We start from the raw sequence: 12,909 nt of genomic DNA, 5'->3' as shown, positions 1-12,909 counted from the left end.
TTTGGGGCGAATGGGTTAATGGAGCTCTTTATGGGAGTTCTCAGCTTCCTTGGCACTGAGGTGAAATCCAGACTGGACAGTGGCCCATATCAGATGAAACTCTGATCTCTGTGATGGCCCATGTGCAGAAATCTCCACATTCTACAGAAGACCACTCTCATCCACTATACTGATGATATCATGATAATCGAACCTGGTGAGCAGGAATAACAAGAGCCTTAAATGTCTTAATGAAGCATGTGTGTGGCAGAAGCTGAGCAAGAAACCTGGTAAACCTCAGGGGCCCAGACCCCAGGGAGGTTTCTAAGGGCCAGATGATCTGAAGCATGTTGGGACATTCCCTCCAAAGTGAAAGGAAAGTTGCTTTTCTTCTACTGCCTACTGCTCAAAACTGGACAGCTTGGGTGGGTCTCTATGGAGGCAACATATGCCATATTTGAAATGTCTGCCCCAATCCATTTACTGAAAAATCTACCAAACTCTAGATTTTAAGTGGGGCCTGGAGTAAGTATCTTGGGCCTTATGGAACCATTTCATGGTAATTGAAATGTCTGTTTCCAACAGGGATATAGTGTGGGGCTTCTGGCCACTCAGATAAAATTACAATGTAAAAATTTAGGTTTGGGGAGCAAAGCCATGTTACCTGCTGCAAACAATTATTATTTAAGGTTAAACTCTTGCTATGAAGTTGAACTTTGTAGCAGAATGAGCACTTAGTGACCCTGTGATGGAAACTGATCCCCATGAATTGGCTGTGCTCTGACACATGAAGCCAAAGGATGGAAGTGGTTTTTAAGAGAAGAGGTTTGCTAGTCCAGGAGGCACAAGTTGGTTTCACAAACAAGTATCACATCTTCTACTTCTCCATCTCCCACTCCCCAACCCACAATCTACACATATGACCTCATGGGGAATTCCTTATGACAGCCTGGTTCACAGATGGTTCTGCTTGAGATGCTGGCACCAATCACTACATTCTCCCTCAACTGAGGCCTTAAAGAGCAAAGCAAGAGATATCCTCCAAGTAGGTAAAAGCTTGAGCAGGACACTTAGCTTTTTACTTTGTTTAGAAACCGCTTTTGCCATCAGTTATTTCAAACAGTACTTCTGATCAAAGCACTCACTTCACAATCAAAGGAATAGCATAATAGTCTCATGAAATTAATATATCCTATTATATGCCATGTCACTCAGAAGCAGTTGTCCTGATATGATGGTAGGAGTGGCCTGAGAAAGCTCCATTATGGTACCCATTGGGAGGTAGCACCCTGGAGATGGTCCACTTTGAACTAGCAAGCAATCATGAGAATACAAGAGTCTGGAAATCAAAGCTAAGTGGAAATGATTTTTCTCACTAGTATGTCTAATATCTCTTCTGCAGAATTGCTGCTTCCCATCCTTAGAACTGTGTGCTTTGCTGGTCTGGACATCATAGTTCCAAGGAGAGGGATGCTTTTGCCAGAGAACACAATGGTGTATCAATTGGATTGAAAACGGAGGCTGTATCCTGTCACATGGGGTTCTTTATTCCACTATAAAGAGGAAGGTTACTGTCTCGATCAAGGTAAATGATTCTGATTACTAAAGAGAAACTGAATTTCTGCTATACAAAGAAGGTAGGAAAGATATACCTGGAGAATAAGCTGGGATATCTCTCCCATGCCTCTTTAAGGTCTAATAGGAAATGTTAGTGGATAATTTTATAAGTTAAATTCTGTCCACCCCAAAAGATGTTTAAGTCCCAAACTCTGGTGTCTGTGAATATGATCTTACTTGGAAATAGGGTCTTTGCAGATGTAACCATGATAAGAGGAGGTCATATCAAATTAGGGTGGCCACTCAGTATGACCTCCAATATGACAGGTACTCTTAGAAAAGTGGAGAAGAGACACACACAAGCACACAGAGGAAGAATACCATCTGACAACAGAAGCAGAGACTGTAGTTGTATAGGAACAAAGCAAGTAATGCCAAGGTTCCCAGGTACCATCAGAAGCTAGTGTTACAGATTAAGTTGTATGGACCCTGTCTGAGCTCTAGATCAGCTGAGGCTCTCTGCCTTGGTGGGGGAAGGCTCTTTCTCCATTCAAGTCTGAGTAGGTGAATAATGATACTGAAGCTGAGATGGGCACAGCTCAAGCTTTATTCAGTGGCCAGAAAATGTAGAAGGAACTAAGTTCACAGATCAACTTCTCACCCCACACAGGGAAAGGTGTTTAATTTTAAAGGATAAAGACAAAGGCAAGAGTTGTTCTTTAGTCACTAAGCCAGGTCTAACTCTTTTGCAACCCATGGACTGTAGTGCACCAGGCTCCTCTCTCCATGGGATTTCCCAGACAAGAATACTGGAGTGGGTTGCCAGTTTGTTCTCCGAGGGATCTTCCCAACCAAAGGATCAAACCCATGTCTCCTTCATGGCAGGAGGATTCTTTACTGCTGAGCCGCAAGGGAAGCACAAAGTCAGGAAGAGTGAATCTAATTATGGAGAGGCATGTGCATTAGTCTACCAGGGAAGTGGCAGGGCTTTTTCAAGGGAATAGGGGGCCACCCTCTTTTCATTGTTTTTTGCTTCTAATGTCCAGTCATGGCCACCAGATGCTATGTCATTTAATATGCTAACGTAGTCAAATCAGCATATAATGAGACTCAGGGTCTGTTGAAGGTCAGATTCATCACCATTTTGTTGCCAGATGATCCCATCTGAATTTTTGTTTGTTTGCAAAGGAATCTTTTGGGCCTAGAAAAGAGAACAACAGTCTCAAAGGCCCCTTGCTGAATCATCTCACTTCAGAGAAAACAAAGCATAACTTTAGTTCCACCCTGATGCTCCAGGCCGGGTGCATCTATCTGGGACTCATAATCCCCTGTTCGGAAACCTACCACCCCCTAACCCGCCCAGGAGACTTATCACCCCCTGCCCAACTACAAATGTCATCTCAATGAAAGAATACTCAAAATATCCCGCCTGATCGACGTTTCCCTTATCGCTTCCACAAAGTATAAGTATGAAGCCTCCCTGATCCCTCTTGGCACTCAGCCTGGTAGTTAGGCCGACTGTCGCCCCTCCTTGCCTGAATAAAGGTAACCTACTTCTGTTGAGGTCGTCTTTCCTTTTCTGCCTCGCCGGAACTGTACCTTACAGTTTGTAGCTTCCTTTCTTATTTGTTCCAGCAGCCCTTGGAAATGAATACAAACAACAATAGCAGTTCCATAAAGGCAAACCAGCTAAGGACTCAGACCCTTCAGTAATTAAAGTTTGGGTCACCTGGACTGGGAGAAGAGCCATGAATAGTTCAGGTAAATATCAGCTGATATTTACCTGATGATGATCCCATCATGAGTTGACAGTAACAGCTTAACTTATTTTCTTCCTTATGGGTGTGTGCGTGTGTCCATTTAAACTTTTGGATGGCAGTGTATAAATATTTAGTATGAGAATGTGGGATATGTTCAGCGTGAAGGTGACCTACATTACCACCGAACAGGGATGGAATCTCTGCCACTTCCACTGAGTCCACTGGGTCACTTGTGCTCTCATCGCAGATGGCCAGGTGACACTCCTGCTCCCACTCACCCAATCCCAGGCTCAGCTGTGGAGTTCCAGTCTCTCTCAGAGTCGGGGCTCCACATTCTGTCAGAGGAACAGAACCAGCTCTGCACCTTCTCATCCCTCCATCTGTTCCCCATAAAAAGCTCCCAAAAGCCCCTTTCATCTTTTTGCTGATCTCAATTACAGGCTCTCACCTTCCCATTGCATGAACTCCTCCAGTCCTGTGAATTCTGTAATTACCAGGGCTTTGATCTTAGTCATTTCTTTCCTCCCCTGACACTAGCCCCCACTTATCCAGAAACACATCATTTCTAAAATGGTCTGTTCATGTACCTTCCCTCCTGTGATATCCTCACTGGGCTCTAACCCATTAGTGAAGGAGGAAACAGAACAGGTTCCATCTTGAAAGCAGGACTCCATCTTGGGCTGGACTGTGGACTTTGAGCTATATGCCCTGTATCTATGGAAACAACATACCAACTGGAAAACCAGGCCCCCCAGAAGGAAGAGCCCCAGGCTTGAAGCTAGACTCTCCGAAGCCTAAAAGAATACACTAATTATCTGTGTAACTAAATAGAATCATACATTCTATTATGCTTATTGGGGTGTGACCACAATTGGGGTGTGAAAATTGTACACTGTTAAGTACCTAGGCCTAAGGCATATGAATCACAGGTTAACTTTAATTGTATCTTTCTTTTTCCTTTGTTCAGACTAGTTTCAGGGAATTTGGGGAAGCAGGTTTGTGCACATACTCTTAGGGTATATAAGGTTTTCACAAAAACTGATCGGGGTCCTTGGGTAAGGGGAGACGCTGCCTTGGGCCTGTTAGTGTAATAAACTGCACTCCACTATCTGCATTGTCCTTCTGAGTGAGTTTGTTTCCCGGAACCTATGCCTACAACATTAGTATCATGTATGTGTGCTTAATTCCTTTCCATGCATTGCATGAGCTTTTGTTTAGTCAATGAAAAAAAATGCTGCCTGCCATATTGATAAACAAAGGATGTTTTGTAGCCATCAAGCCATCAAGTTCTGGATGTCATCATCATCACCCTTCTGGATGGTGTGCCCTGAGGGAACTCAAGATGGAAACTGAATGCTCATCATCAATCCATCAGACACTGCAGCCATCCCCAAAGAAGCACCTTGAGGAGATTCAGGATGGGAAAACACAGGATACTGGCCCCAGATAGCTGAGGTGCATATCAAAGTAATGATTTCAGTGAGTCCAGACTCTTGCATCTTCCCAAGCATAGAAAAGTGCTACATTACTTAACTTGACATATCTACGTTTCTTTAATTAACAGTAATGCTTTGATGTTCTGATTACCTGGTCTCAGCTGCAAAAACTCCAAAATATCCTGGCTCCTTCCTTACCACTTCAGAGCAGTCCCTTAGAGTTACCTGAAACGCTGCATTCTGGAATTAAGTCCTTAGTTCTGTTCATCACATAAAATATAAGTACAATTCTCAATTTTTAAGTTGTGCTTTTTTCATCAGTCTATAGTTTCATCACCCCTAATTCCATATCCCTTAAGATTTCCACCTGGCTTGAAATTCTTCCTTTTTGCTCCTTTGCCCATTAAAGTTTATAGGTCATCAAGTCATATTTACACTTCACCAAAAGTATTTTTGTTATTGTTGCCTGATGCACTCTTGTTGGCATTGTCAGCACTAGTTCTACAATCACAGGAACAATAATTGTAAAGACGTTCACATACAGCAAGGGTTGATGATGCTCCCAACAATGTGCTGAGTTCTCTCTCTGGATTATTTTACAATCCTAACCCAAACCTCACAAAATAGGTGTTATAATTGTTTTCATTTTACTTATAAGGAAACGGAACTAATGAAGGTTAAGCAATTTGCCCAAGTCACAAAGCGTGGAAAACTCTACTTCATTTTTTGACAGAAAGTGCTTTAAGCAGAAACCATCCACACCAAAGATATTTTGGGAGATCTAAGGGTCCTAACTAAGGGTTTGGGATGTCCAGCTTTCAGATTCACTGAACTGTCCTGGTTCTTAAAGGAAGTTTGCTTTTTGACAAATTTAACCCCTCAAATTAGATGGTCTCATTTCCTTCAGGAGAGATTGGCCTCAGGGAGCAGTGACTCATGCAAAGGTCTACATTTTCACATTTGCCAGCAAGCTGGTTGGTGGGAACAGGACTTTGAATTGTTGATTTTAAAAAGTCACAATCTAAAAGTTGAGAGTTATGTTTTGCTTGGTGAGTTTTTTAGAACTTCAAGCCTAGGAGAGAGCATCTCAAGTAATGCTGAGAGAAATTGTCCCAGGAGGCAGGGGAAGGAGTCAGGTTATATAGAATTTGCAACAAAGGGCAAGTAGTCTGAACATTGAAAGTGTTTTTGTGAATTAAGGCCAGATTATCTCAATTTAAGGAACTGAGCAGTTTTCTATGTGTGGGAAGATTCAAGAGGCTGGGCTCACTGAAATCATTCCTTTCATATGCATCTCAGATATCTGGGGTCAGTACCCTGCATTTTTACATCCTGAATTCTTCAGGGCTCACTGTAGGAAGTGGCTGCAGGCTGATGGCTGCTGGATCGCAGGTATTGTTCTCCTTCCTGGTTGTCCTTAGGGCTCAGAAATTCACATTTGGAGGGCCGAAATCACTGATGACTATGACACCCTTATTTACTGATATAGCAAGAAATACTCCATTTCTCAGAATCCTATAACTTGATGGTTTCAAAGCAGAGTTGGGCAGGGCTAAAGACGGTGGTGCCCAGGTGTTACCATGAAGGCCAGACTGAGAGACAGGGAGACAGACTGAGGTTCAACTACCACAGGTGAGCTTTTGTATATGTATATGTACGTATATATGTACATGTGTATATGTGGTATAATATGTACATGTGCATACACTTAGGATGTGTATATATGGTTACTTGTACTCACATATGAAATGTACACAATGTGCATGTGCATCTATACAGTTACATGAATATACATGTGTTCATGGAATGTATGTGTGTATATTGGGTTGATTTTCACCTCGAAACAACATTCTGATGCTTTAGTAACATAGTTTGAGACCCACAGCTTAAGACTACCTACTCACTGTAACAGAAAACAACAATAAAAAAAAAAAAAAACTGAGGGTCAGAGAGATTAAATCTATAGGAAAACAAACATGAATATTTAATGACAACTACTAACAAGTTTCCTCATTGTGATCAAATGAATGTTCCCTGGGTCTTCTCTCTTGAAAGCCAGGAGTAGGAACTCTTAAGGATAAGCGTGAGTGATACGTTTCAGGCCTCAGGCTAAGATATGGCTGCTAGTCTGGGGCTCAGTAACTCAGAACTCTTATCAGTCAGTAAGGAGTTACCACATGGCATATTGACCAGGTCAGAGTGCTGCAGCCTGATGCAGTGACTTCAGACATCCTCACTGGGGCAGGTGGGGGACTGTGCTGCCTTCATTGCTGATCTCCAGCTGAAGAAGGAATTCATAGGGCCTGAACTCCATCTCAGGCCTGTCCGTGCTGGCTGTGCTCGACTGCCTCTCCAGTGGACTCTGAACTCTCTGCTTAGTGCCTGTGAGGACGACAATGGAAGGATAAGACCCCCTCCAGACAGAGGAATCCTGAAGATCACATCCAGGCTACTCATTGCCTAAGAGGAAGCATACCGTAATCACACCTGTCTCCGGACAGGTCATAAACTTTTTTTCGTATCTGTCAAGATGTAATCACAGGCTTATCGATTATTAACTGGTTGGAATGTAACTGCGGGCTTATTGACTATTGACTGTTTAAGACACGTACACATGGGACAGGTGGTGGGTTAAGACACGTACACATGGGGCAAGTGGTGGGTTTAGACACGTACACATGGGATAGGAGGTGGGTTTAGACACGTACGCATGGGGTATAAAAGATTTTCACAAATGCTGGACGGGGTCCTTGGCTAAGAGGAGACTCTGCCTTGGGCCCGCCGGCGTAATAAACTGCACTCCACTATCTGCATTGTCCTTCTGAGTGAGTCTGTTTCCCGGAAAGCGTGGCTATAACACAGCTAGCCTGGGAATCTCGGTGTCTGCAGGCTTGGTTGTAGAAACACATTTTATCCTCCAGATAATTTTTTATAATTTTACTTGTTACTTTTCAGGCTGAGTTCAGTGGCCCCTGTAAACCCAGCCAGGATCTGCAACTTTACTCTTAAATAATGATCTTATTGGGTTTCTAATGTGGTACACTGGTAAAGAGTTTGTCTGCCAATTCAGGAGATGCAGGTTCGATCCCTGAGTCAGGAAGATCCCCTGGAGTAGGAAATGGCAACCCACTCCAGTATTCTTGCCTAGAAAATTCCATGGACAGAGGAGCCTGGCGGCTATAGACCACGGGGTTGCAAAGCGTCAGATATCACTGATCAACTGAGCACGCACTCAAACAGGGATCTTATTAAGAAACAGGTCCCACAGAACTAGCATAAGGATGTGCTGTGCTGTGCTAATTTGCTTTAGTCATGTCTGACTCTTTCTGATGCTATGGACTACTGCCCACCAGGCTCCTCTGGATAACAGAAGCCAGTATTTCAAAGCCAAGGTTTATATTTTTTTCATCTCATGAAAATTTGTCTCTCACAGCCCCCAAGAAAAGAGAAAAAAAAAAAAAGAAATAGAAATGAAAACATGTAACTAGCAATGAAGACAATTCTCTTACTTCAACTACACCTAGGGTAACTTGATCTTTAGCTAGAAATGGCCAGTCTCATCTGGATTTGGGTTCGGAGAACCAAAAAGCAGGGGCCTCCTGTGGGGAGGGAGGTGGGTGATCCTTGCCAAGGCCTGCTGTCCCATTCAGGGAAGTGGAGATTCTGTTCTGTGTTATAGGTTAGCACAAGGAGCTCCTGATTTCACTTGATTCTTCTTAGATTGCAGCCTGCCAACTGGTGTCCATCAAGTGGCACTAAGGCAAGATGACATCCTTCAGGCTGTGGACAAAGAAAAAATGTCAGTAAAAAAAAAAGTGTTGTGGCTATGGAGCCATCAGCCACTGCAGATGCCCCATTCCCATAGTGAATCTGAGAATTCAAGATGGAGAAAAACAGGATACTGGCCCTGGATAGCTAAGATGCATATCAAAGGAACAATTTCAATGAATCAAGACTCTTACATCTTCTCATACATAGAAAAGCACAAAAATCATTCACTTGAGATGTCTGGTTTAGTGTGTGTCTGTGTCTGTGTGTGTGTGAGATTAGCTTTTGATGTTATAGTATGTGCGCTTTTTTTTTTTTTCACCAAAAACTTCTATATTGCCCCTACCTTACCTCTTTGGAACAGTCCCTCAGAGCTATCTGAGAGGCTGCCTTCCTGGGCTGTAGTTTTCAGTAATGTCCTCAAATAAAATATAATACTCAACTTTTAGGTTGTACACATTTTTCAGTTGACAAGACTCAAAGAGCAAACACAAAAGGCTAGTGCAGCCTTATTTCTTAGGAAATTACTAACAGAGACTTATGTTCTTTGCAAAAATTTATTTTAAGAAAAGGCTTGTTCTAGTCCTAATCTGGAACAGACCTTTTTGTGTGACATAATGCATAAACCTTATCCTAGGAAGAAATTAGCATTGTGGATAAGTGCTTTAGCATTTTTACAAAAGACATTAATGGACTAAGAATTCTTCCAGAATATGACACAAATGAACATGTCTACAAAACAAAAACAGACTCACAGATATAGAGAACAGACTTGGAGGAGAGGGTGGAGAGGGGTGGAGTGGGAAGTTGGGTTTAGCTGATGCAAACTAGTATATAGATGATGGATGAAAACAAAGTCCTACTGTTTACCACAGGGAACTATATTCCATATCTTGTTGATAAACCATAATGGGAAAGAATATGAAAAGAACACACACACATATACATATACACACACATATATATACTAACTTGCTTCAGTTGTACCCGACTTTTTGAGACCCTATGGACTATAGTCTGCCAGGCTCCTCTGTCCATGGGATTCTCCAAGCAAGAATACTGGAGTGGGTACCCATTCCCTTCTCCAGGGGATCTTCCTGGAGGAGCTTCAGGGATTGAACTCACATCTCTTAAATCTCCTGCATTGGCAGGCAGGTTCTTTACCACTAGTGCCACCTTAACGGAATCACTTTGCGGTACAGCAGAAATTAACAAACATTGTAAATCAACTATACTTCAGTAAAATTCTTTTAAAAGAACTATTCTAGACCTCAGCTGCAAACCTGCTCTGCTGACCACCAGTTTTGAGAGGGGGCTGACAATACTGACTGGGTTCCCAGGACTGTACAAAGACTCTACTCTGCTTTTAGCAGCTGTGCTGCTCCTTGCATCCACATCTGCAACCATTTAACATCATTTTCTATAAAATTTCCTACTCAAAAGCAGTCTTTGAATTGGCTTGTAGGAAGTCTTAGCCCTTGGAGCATGCCTAACTAAAGTTATAAGAAACATACAATATAGTGTAGAGTGAGAGGAAGAAATAATAGCTTACATTTTGCTTGATGATTTCGATTATTTGCAAATACCTATTATCTCCTTTGACAGCACCCTAAGGATCACTGGCACCATTTTAAGGGTGAGGAAGTGCAGGGTTAAGAAGGTGAAGTGATCTGCCATAAAGCTCATGGCTAACAAAGAATGGTTCAGGTTTTACTTAGACCCCCATTTGTTTTTAAATTGTGATGTTTTGGAGTCTTTCCTTGTCACTAGATGTTCATTCAGAAGAATGCTTACAAATCACCATTCACTGCTGGAGTAGCAAGAATGTACAGGATTATGGGGAATCAAACCTGCCTGGCATATACAAACCTTCCCAGAACTCTCTCCTTACCCTTGTACCAGGACAACTTGGGGAGGACAGACACCAAGGTGGTGGCTCCAGGCATCTCTGTACCTATGGACACACAGCACCTGAAAGACAAATGATGTTGTAGGAATTTGAAAAAGAAAAGTAAAGGTGCTTTTCCCAAAGCATCCTTTGTTTTCCACCAGTAGTCACCACCAGAGTACATCTGGTTTGTCTTCTCTCCTCTCTCAGCAGTCCCTCAATCTGCACTCTCCTTTATCCTTCAAGAAGAGAAGGTGAAAAGGATTGTAACTGAGCAGGACCCTATGAAGCCTTCCCAAAATAGATGCCCACATATGTCCTTCACCTGCCTTTTATCTGTAGAAGGACTTTAGTCAAGGAATAAATTTAATCAGAGGAGTGAGAAAATGCAGAAAGAAAGGAAAACAGTCAAGTTAAGACAAAATAATAATACATTAGCCATTAAACAAAGTCAAAGACCTTTCTTAGCTCTTCCTCAAGGACTGTGGGTAGTATTGTCAGCCATGTCCTTTGAGCTGTTTTGCAGATATTGAAACCTGCACCAGGTGGAAGAAGTTAACTGTTTGCTGCCCACAAGCACATAGACCCCCAGACCAGCTGAAACAAAGAGGTGGGTGATGCTGACTCTCAATTACTCACCACCAACCAGTCAGAAGAATGTCCAGGAGCTGATCACGCTCTGCTCCTTGAACCATTGCTATTAGACTCCTCATTACCTCCTCCAGGGCAAAACACATAGTCTTGAGGGCATTCCTTGTGGTCCCCTTTACCTGGCAAAACAATAAAGTTATTTCTTTCTACCTCACCCAACACTGTGTCTCTGAGATCTAATCCAGCATTGTTTTACAGAGACCAAATTTCAGCAACAGGATTGCAGATGTTTTTACTCTTGTTGTTAGTACATGTATTAATAGCATATCATTTCTGAATATTTGGCTCTGGAAGTTCCAGAATAAGAGCACAGATACAGTTATAAAACAGAGTCTTCCAAACATAATACTCTGAGAGATTGTTAACAGAAAGGAAAGACTTTGAGTCAGCCTTTTCAAGGCTTTTCAATTTGTGCTTTGAACTTTATAGTTGGGGTGGAGAGGAGCAAAATCTGCTAGGCAGGCAGAGTGAGCATATATGATTTTCTTCTACAGACTTGGAAACTGAGAAGAAATGAACCAGCCTTTGGAGGTACAGTGTAATTGCAATTCTCTGAGAGCCAGTTTTGTATCCCCATCATTTGTGTGCAGAGAAAGGGTGACAGCAGCAAGAAGAGCCTTTAAGGACCTTGGTATTCAGGCTGGCCAGCTTCAGAGTAAGAATGCTGAATGAGGCAGAACTTCCTCAGAAAAGTGTTGAATCAGTGAATTTCAATGAAATGGGCCTCAGGGGCATAATATTTAGTGATTTCAGCCTGCATTATTTATTGACTTGTGGGGACTTTGTGGGTTTAACATTTTATTAATATGGCACCAGGTCACCTGAGAAAGTTGCAGCTACTGAGAAAGTTCCCCAGAAACACATTTTCATATTATCCATAGTGCACTTTGAGAACAGAACAGAAGCTCCAGTATGTCTCTGGGGACAGATAGAAAGGGCCAGGTCTTCTCTTCTCCAAGAAAGTCAAATGGGACTGAAGAAAATTCACACTTACTTTATGTCTTTCTTGATGATCTTGTGATTCTTATTTTGTGCCTTCAAATACATTCAGGGCTGGGAAGCTGAAATCTCACCTAAGGTAGCTTTGGCATCTAAAGGAGTCCATTCTGTCATCATTCATTTAATGACCAGGATATTTGGCATCAAATAAAGTTTTCAGCACTGAGAATATAGGACCAAGAACAAATACAATCCATGTACAAGGGGATTTGAGAAAGGAGTCAATCTATAAGTTAAATGAGGAACAATTTATTAATTTTCAGAACAAAAGGAAGACTCAATATTCAGAATTGTTCCTTCCTATATTACATTAGAAACTACTTTAAGAAAGTGACAAATACAAAATGAACCACTATCAGTATTCTTCTTAAAAGATTTTTAGAGATTTGCATTAGAGATTTCACTGAATCTCCTCAATTGTTAACATTTCTATAAATTTATATTGCTTAATAATACAACATTCTAAAAATGCCATTTAAGGGGTCAAGTAAGAAGGAAAGTTGTTAAGAGTCATGAGAGTGGTCTTCTATTTAATTAGTTGAACACACACACACACACACACACACACATGCCAGAGCTATCACAGTGCGTGACACACAGGAAATGGTAAATGTGTATTTGCTGTTATTTTCATGTGTTAATTATTTTCATGTGTTAATGTGATTATTAATTTTTTTGGACCTCAAGTGCAAAAATATCATAGCTCAGGTCTGTGCCCTTAGAGCAGAGCTTTTTTTTTTTAATACCTTTATTCCCATCCCAAACCCCATTCCTTAGGCCCACTTTAATGTGTGTTCCCATTTTAATCTGTGTTCTTCCCTTGTATGTGCTTTTTTAAAACATGTAGAACTAATTGTTCACGTACATTTTA

The 12,909-nt window shown here is 41.8% G+C and overlaps 1 long non-coding RNA gene across 1 annotated transcript; it reads right to left on the bottom strand.

Annotated features, from left to right (window-relative positions):
* Positions 1 to 2,125: 2,125 nt before the first annotated feature.
* Positions 2,126 to 11,315, bottom strand: LOC122706638. Its single transcript, XR_006344429.1, has 5 exons — positions 11,028 to 11,315; positions 10,392 to 10,471; positions 8,242 to 8,512; positions 4,884 to 7,114; positions 2,126 to 2,737 (listed from the first exon to the last, which is right to left on the bottom strand). It is a non-coding gene; the product is annotated as an uncharacterized LOC122706638 (long non-coding RNA).
* Positions 11,316 to 12,909: the final 1,594 nt, after the last annotated feature.

Source organism: Cervus elaphus, chromosome 13, assembly GCF_910594005.1.
Source record: "Cervus elaphus chromosome 13, mCerEla1.1, whole genome shotgun sequence".
Lineage (NCBI taxonomy): Eukaryota > Metazoa > Chordata > Mammalia > Artiodactyla > Cervidae > Cervus > Cervus elaphus.
The sequence above is the reverse complement of the archived record's forward strand: the minus strand, read 5'-3'. Positions and strand labels throughout refer to the sequence as shown.